Source organism: Petaurus breviceps, unplaced genomic scaffold (genome assembly GCF_028583685.1).
Source record: "Petaurus breviceps papuanus isolate PSGF00001 unplaced genomic scaffold, PetGlider_PUasm1.0 90865, whole genome shotgun sequence".
NCBI classification, from domain to species: domain Eukaryota; kingdom Metazoa; phylum Chordata; class Mammalia; order Diprotodontia; family Petauridae; genus Petaurus; species Petaurus breviceps.
The window spans coordinates 5,472,050-5,480,499 of NW_027187367.1; the positions used below are offsets into that span (position 1 = coordinate 5,472,050).

The following is an 8,450-nucleotide window of genomic DNA, read 5'->3' on the forward strand; positions in this document are numbered from 1 at the left end:
ATACATTGCCAGTCCCTTCATTAATTCATCCTCTGTCTGTAGAACAGTCCTAGAACCCCTGAAAACATTAGCAAAGCCCTCTCCCAGGATTTCTGTAAACATACAACAAGAAAATCCTTCTTCAGGGCTTCTGAACCAACAGAAAGGTTCCCAGACCCCTGCAACAACAGCACTGTCCTTCACCAGTGGACAGTATTCATTCTGTCTGCAGGACAGTCTCCAGACCCCTGCAACAACAGCACTGTCCTTCACCAGTGGACAGTATTCAATCTCTGTCTGCAGGACAGCCTCAGGGCTTCTTAACCAAAAGCCAGGTTCCAGGACTTCTTCAACAACAGGACTGTCTTTCACCAGTGGACAAATCTGGCAAAACAACATCAAAACAGACAGACAAAGTACCAGCAAAACAGCCATGTCTCCTCAGTCCTTGGCAGCTCAGGGGGCAGGTCTCAAAAGTCCAGGGCGATTCAAAGTGTCCCCCAGCAATCCTTCTCAGTTTCTCTCTCTGCCTCCACGAGGTGCTGCTTCCAAAAAGTTCTTCTGCCTCTCTCTTGTCTCTCCAAATCTCCGTCACCAGCTCCTCCCAGTTCAGGACTTTCTTTTCACATCCACAAGTCCATCCCACAGGTGGGATTAACAAGCTCTGGGTTTTAACACAATCAATTTGAAAACCAAGCCAATATAGGGGAATCTTTAATTGCCATTACTATCACAAATGTGGACCTCAAAGTTTTAATAATGAATGTTAAAAATTGTTTTTACATGCAGCTGGGAAATAAGATATACAGGCAGTAGGGTATAGAAATCCAAAATAGAAGGAGAAGGTGATAAGGGAAGTGGGTGGTGATAGAAGGGAGGGCAGACTGGGGGAATAGTTAATCAGAATGCATGTGGTCTTGGCGTAGGGGGAGGGGAGAGATGGGGAGATAGTTTGGAACTCAAAATCTTGTGGAAGTGGATGTTGAAAACTAAAAATAAATAAATTGATAAAAAATTAAAAATAAAGCAAAATATTAAAAAGGAGAAAACCTAGAGTAACCAGGTTCTTAGGAGGTACAGGAGATGATTACTTCTCTAATGGTGAGATATCATATAACTCTAATTCTCTTCCTTGCGTGAGAGGCATTCCTTCCCTCTCATGTTTCCCTATGCCTCTCCCTTGCCTAAAAGAGAAGCAGGATTGCATTTCTCCAGATGTGTCAGACAAGCTCTCCCAAGAAGTACAAGGAATTAAGCATCTTCAGTTCTATTTCAGGTTCAGTCACAGTCAACAACCTTTGAAGTTATTAATTGTCATGTGCTCTGTTAAGGAAAGTCCCTCTGCTTCTTCTCCCTTGGGAATATGCGAGAAAGAGTCTCACAATAAGTGTGTGTCTTTCCTCATTAGGGAAATTTTGGCATTCAGGGTCACTCACTGGAGTTCTTTCTTGTCTTTCCAGGATTTGTCAAGATTATTGGAGGTGATGGCCCCTGTATTGGGAGGGTAGAAGTCAATTCTGAAACAAAATGGAACACAGTCTGTGATTGGAATTTTACTCTTTCTACTGCCAAAGTCATCTGTGCTGAGTTACAGTGTGGGACTGCAGTCTCCATCATGAAAGGAGTTCACTTTGGAAGAGGAAATGGACACATTTGGGATAAAGAATTCCAGTGCAATGGAAGTGAGCTGCTTCTGTCATTGTGCCCCACAGTACCACTTCCACAGGGAAAATGCAATCACAGCATGGATTTTGGAGTCATTTGTTCAAGTAAAACTTGCACAATACTTTTATCCTGCTCCCACATATTGTACTTGATCCCGAGATTAGAAAGTCACAATCACTTTTCTAAGACTTTTCTAAAGGTGTGTCTTCTTCTCCCTAGGGTACACAGACTTTTGTCTGATTAATGGAAGTTCTAAATGTGAAGGAAGAGTGGAGATCCAAGTTTTGGGTATCTGGAGAACTCTCTGTGACTCTCACTGGGACTTGTCAGATGCCAATGTTCTCTGCCATCAGCTCAACTGTGGGGTTGCCATGAAGCCTCCAGAAGATGCACATTTTGGCAAAGGAAGTGTCCAGATTATAGGACATACATTTTATTGCATGGGGACTGAATCTCATTTATGAAATTGTTCTGTGACTATCCTGGGGACTTCTCCATGTTCCAAAGGAAAAGTTGCTTCTGTGGTCTGCTCAGGTTAGTGAAGGGAAATCTCTAATTTGAACTCCAAGTATACCTCTAGGTGATGGACCAGTGAAAGCATTGATATGTGTAGGAAGGAAAAGGATAGAAGTGTCTACACCCATCAACACTCAGGTGACTCTTTTCAGTATTCAGAGGAGTGCCCTGGCATCTTTCTCTAATAGCAAGTATGAAAATTCCTAACCATTTTGCTGGGAATTTTGCATGGCATATGTTCATACTTATTTTATATGTTTTTGTTCATTCAAGGCTTTTTCTGGGGAATTCCCATGTAGAGAAGATGTATTGTGATCCATCAACTACTTTAAAGGAAAGTGGAAACTTATGCTAATGTGTAGTACTGATATTGAACAGGGATATACTGGCTCTGAACATTGGTAGGAAGGACCAAGAATGACAAGACTTAGACAGGAAGGACTAGGAATTGTCCAAATTCACATGAAGGGTGTTTCCCCAGAGCAAGATGGTAAGATAAGCCTGTAAGTATAGGATAGATTAGAGAAGATCATAGAAACTGGGATACAATTTAATACTGTGTAGCCCATATTACAGCCATCTTAGAATAAAATTCTAGGACTTTGCTCCTTGTAAATTGCAAGCCATGTCTCAAAGGCCATTTGCAAAAGATCTTCTCATTGGTAGAAACTGATTTCATGAGGCTTGGAGTTGCTGAAAACTGGAGAAAGAGAGATCCTGGTCAGAAAGAAAGAGAGAGCAGAATACCAGGATCTTTCTTTTCTCCAGTTTTTACTAACTCCATCTCATGAAACTATTGAAGAGATTATTATTGCAAATAGACCCTTGAGCCAAAGACTACCCGATTTTATCTTCTTTGCATATTTGTGATAGGTAGTGAGAGTTGAATTAGGGTAAAATCTTCTTATCTGACATACAAATAGTTCAGAGTTCACAGTAAAATACCAAGTCAGGGGTCAGAGAAGTAGGATTCTGCAAGGAGAAGAGGGTATCTGTTGGATCAGTGCAGGTCAGCCAGAGGCCCTGCAGAAAACTTGAGGGAATAGTTAGTAAGGTTTATGGATGATGAAATGACTGAGGAAACAAAGGTTCACACTCCCAAGCTTATCAATTTATTAAGCAATACATGCTAATTGCTTAACAAATCAGGACCAGGGGTCTTTCTCAGCTTTGGCACTAATAATACAGGGGAGACAAATTTTTATGCATTAAAAAGAAATAACCAAATAAGATCAACTAATTAAAAGAAAACAATTAGCAAGGATACAAAATTAAGCTACCCAATTTCTATTTGGAAGATTAGGGACCTTCTAAGTTGGGAAGGAGAGAACAAATAGGCACAATTCCCTGAAATAAGAGAAAGAGGTGTCCCACTCCCCTTTGCCCCAGGTTGTCTGTATTCAATCAAAAGAATGTGGAAACAATACCAGATTGAATAGTACTGGTTCAGTTTTCAGATCAAACAAATGGTTTGCTTGTAAGAAAATTCCTTTCATCGATCTTTAGATTTGACTGGGTTTCTAGTCAGCATAACTTAGGTCTTTAATTAAGCACCAGGTAGAGGTGTTCCAATTCCCAGCCATGCAGGATTAGTTTCAAAAGATGCAATAATGTTTTCTCCCAATTACCACCCCTGAATAAAGCTTTCTCACAAGATAGAAATTGGTCTAGACCCATATGTGAATTGAAAGGGAACTGAGCTAGCTCCAGAATGGAATCACAAGATGGAATCAGTGTGGTTCACTCAATTCCGCTACACTTGCTATTCCAATCCCCTCAGTAGGAAAGTCTCAGAGAGCAGGGGAGAAATTTAGAAACAGGCTAGAATTAGAGGATGCCCCTTTTAGTTGTGCTACACTAGCATCATCTTGGGAGGTCATTTCTTTTGAAGTGTACACATGGAGAGTTTCTGCTTTTATGTTTTCTTTTTTTCCTCAGTTCCTTAGGAAAGTCAATCTATTAGATTAGCACTCAGTAGGGGCCTATTATTTGAAAACCTCCACCTTTTCTCTGTTGAGCTAGGCGAAGAAGGAATTCATATCTAGCTAATCCAAGAGAAATACTTGTTCCACAGCAGAGATTCTTGATTTTCTTTGGGCCATGGCCTCCTGTGGAATAGTCTTGGGACCACTTCTGAGATTGTTTTTAACTGATCTATTCCTCGAATTGATGTCAGGACAATCAGAACTTAGAATAAACCTGATCATGACCCATGGATTTATAATATTTAAGGGAGCAGATAAAAATAGTTCTAGCCTGTTATCTTTTCTCTCTGAGGAGAGCAGAGAAGCCTCTAGCTCCAACCTCTGCCTTTCTCTACTGGTAGGAATAAAAGTCTCCCTTGGAGAAGGGGAAGGGAATAAGCTAGGTAGAGAGGCAGCTAGGTGGTACAGCAGATAGTGTGCATGGGCAAGAATCAGGAAGACCTGTGTTCAATTTGGCCTCAGACAATTACTAGTGGCAAGTCCCAGGGCAAGACAATGAACCCTGTTTGCTTCAGTTTCCTCATCTGTAAAATGATGTGGAGAAGAAAATGGCAAACCACTCCAGTATCTTTGCCAAGAAAATCCCAAATGGGGTCACAGAGAGCGAGGCATGACTGAAATGACTGAACTACAACAAGACTGGAGAAGAGCTTTAGAAATATATATTCCTCCTTCCTCTGAGCCACACAATGACACCCTGATGCCACATGTGAGAGGGATAGCCCTTTCTGCATATGAGGCCCCAACACACACTTGCCTCTCTATACATAGGTCCTTGCTACAGGTGAAGCTCTCCTTACATAAATAAGAGACCAATTATATTGGAATATAGTTATCAACATATTTTATTTATTTTTTTGAAAATATTTTATTTTCTCCTAATTATATGGAAAGACAAATTTAAAAATTTATTTTAACACATTTTTATTTCCAAATTTTCTCCCTTCCTCCCTCTCTCATTTTTTCCAATCCTAAGCAATTTTTTTCATATGTTTTAAAACAAATTTATGTACTCCAAGTAAACAAAAACTCCTGCTCTAGAGTTTAGACATAGGCTGGTGATAGAAATATGATACGGTAAACTACCCTATACAGTTCATAGGTGCTAGACCTAGTAGAGGGGGAGCAAAGCCTGAGGAAGGATGATCAGCCATAAATGCCGCATATTTTCTCTCAGAAGCTCTTCCTTGCAGAAGGTCATAGACTTTTTAGGGTTCTTTGTATATGGTATGGGAGGCATGGTTTGGAACTGTGGGAGCGAAACAATAGAACTATTAATGAGAACAATTCTGTTTGACTTGGTAGGGCCAAAACACGCCTTCTTGGATTCAGAAATCCCTTTGTCCCTCCCTCACAACCTGTCTTCTTTCTCATTTGCTGACCCTCCCCTTCTCTCATCCAGCACCTTTCCTCAAGATACATATTTACCTCATTTGAGCTGTGTGTGCTTTCTGCAGGAAACCAGACAATTCCTCATGTTCAACATTTCACAATCTGTTCAGGAAAAGGCACCTGTCCTATTTTCAGGTAATATAGAAAACTGGACAACCTAAGGAATCCTTTTGCTTTCCTGGGGAAAATGTACAATTAATCTGAATTTATCACTGTAGAAAATGGACAGCTGCATCTGTTGAATGGAAGAGGGTCCTGCTCTGGAAGAGTTGAACTCTATACAATGGGACCTGGGTGACCGTCTGTGATGATTCTTGGGACTTGAGTGATGTCCACGTGTTGTGCAGGCAGCTGGTCTGTGGTGTGGCCCTCCAAGCCATGGTCTCTGCTCACTTTGGACAAGGATCAGGGCCCATCTGGCTGAGTGAGCTTAGCTGCTCTGGAAATGAATCCCACCTAGGGGAGTGCCCTTCCCTCCATTAGGGTCAGCATGACTGCAGGCACAAGGAGGATGCAGGAGTCCTCTGCTCAGGTCTGGGTCACACACGCCCCACTAACACTGAGGGACTTGTGGGAGCACTGAGGAGGAGGGGCTTAGATACCTGAGGGAGGAGTTGATTCAAACTGGGAGGAGGACTTTCAGCCCCAACCAGAGTCCTCCTTAGAGTTCAGTTTCAGGGCAAGTTCTGTTATCTGAAACGTGATTTTATTTATTTCCTACAGTTTTATAGGTGGATCTCCTCCTTTATGTGTGTGTGTGTGTGTGTGTGTGTGTGTGTGTGTGTGTATTAGAGCCATCCCAATTCAGTATGACCATGTCACAAAACTTCATGACTTCCATTGGTTACCATCTATATGTGAGGAAGAAGTTCCTTGGTTATATATGCAAATTGACAACAAATGGAGCAGGGTCTATTTACATTTTATGGTCTCAGGATGTCTTTTTCTCCCAAGATAAGGGGAAATCCTATCTCTAGCCTTATCTGGTCTCTGAAGTTGCTGACACAAAAGGCAAGGGAAAGCAGTCTGTTGGATTAATTCAGACTTTGGCCAAAATATGATATTTAATGATTATCTATCTATCTATCTACATATATATTTGTGTGTATGTGTGTATGTATTCCTCGTATCTTCATTTCCTAGTAGAGTGCTATTCATGGTATAGGTATACAACACGTGTCTACAGATTTGCTTTACTCTGGTGATTCACAGATATACCCAGATTTTGAAACTGAAACTGAGTAGTGAAATCACAGTAAAGGCATTCCTGTCTTTGCCAATGGGGGAGACAAGACAGAGGGAAATGCTCAGAAATATAGAGCAAGTAATTCTGGACAAAAAAGATCTGGGATCTGTGTCTATCCAGTAGAGATTTCCCAGCAGAGCTAGAAAACATAATGCAATTTCGAGAGGGAAGAGCCCCAGAGAATATGGGAACAAATATCCCCTCTGATTGGGCCATTTTTTTCTCTCCATTTACAGAACCACTGGATCTCAGGCTATTGAATGAGGACCACAGGTGCTTTGGGTGGTTAGAGGTTTTCTACGGTGGAATATGGGGTAGGGTTTGTTCCAATTCCATGGATGACAATACTACATCAGTGGTTTGCAGACACCTGAGTTGTGGTGCCAAGGGGAGTATTGAAACACTCTTTAGCCCCCCAAAAGTTTGAAGGCCCGCTGGATAGACACAATCAACTGCCAAGGTCAAAAATCCTCCCTCTGGCACTGTCCTCAATCTTGGAACCAGAATTCTTGACCGCAGGGAGAGGAAGCCTCCATCACCTGTGAAGGTAACTACATCTGTCTCTTCTGTTTGACTCCATTTCAGTGAGATTATTTTTTAGTTCAAGTGGATTCAATCTGTAGACAAGACCAAGACCAAAATTTATTTTGATCTGCTCTGGCTGCCCTGGATGGGCTGCATTTGGTCCAGGAAATGGGACCATCTGGCTGAATGATGTGCAGTGCAGAAGGAGGGAGTCCTCCCTGTGGGATTGTCCTGCAAGGCCCTGGGTTCAGAATGACTTTAAACATGAGCAGGATGCTGGTGTGAAGTGCTCAGGTGAGGGTGATGGACTAAAGATGGGACTGGGAGCTCTGAGAACATATACTGAGCTGGAGGACATGGGACTAGAGAGGGCATCTAAATGGAGCTTCCACAGGTCTGTCCTCTTGTACCAGGGAGGCTGTAATTAGATTCTGGGGTCATAGAATTTGGAACTGAAAGTAAAACTAATGGTCATCCTTCTAAACTCTGCTTTGTGAAGAGGAAATAGAAGTCCAGTGTGGTTATGTGACTGCCATAAGGTCACACAGACTAGCAAGTGTATCTTACTGGGAAATATTTGAACAAAGGTCCTGTGACTCCCACACTCACAATCCCTCTTCTGTCCTCCAGCCGTCTCCCCAAGCTTGTACTGGGGGGAAGGTGTGTTGAGGATTGGGAAACCTTCCGGAGCTGTTTGAATAGTGTGTCCTGGGCAGGTATTTAAATGACAGAGGCCTCAGGCAGAATCCAGAGCTAAAATGCCCAGCTCGGTCTCGACTCATACCTCCAATTGTTGTTTCTTTATGTCCAGGGAAGAGGACAGCACGACGTTATCAGGTCATTCAGTCATGTCTGACTCCGACTTTTCACGACTCCATGGACCATGGAGAGATGCTGAAGCAGTTTGCTCTTTCCTTTTCCAGTGTGTTCTCATTTTACAGATTAGGAATTGAAATAAATAAGGCTCAAGTGACTTGACCAGGGTCACACAGCTAGCGTCTGAGCCTGTGTTTGAACTCAGATCTTCCTTATCTTCCAGGCTCAGTGCCCTATCCATTGCACTTCCTAGTACCTCTTTGATGTTGAAAAAGGTACAATGTTCAGCCCCCTCCCCCTCTTCTCTGGCCCACATCCGAATGGCT

General features: G+C 42.3%; 1 pseudogene; it reads left to right on the forward strand.

The window, feature by feature from the left end:
• The first annotated feature begins 2,577 nt into the window (after positions 1-2,577).
• On the forward strand, positions 2,578-7,210 carry LOC138150211 (antigen WC1.1-like; annotated as a pseudogene).
• Positions 7,211-8,450: the final 1,240 nt, after the last annotated feature.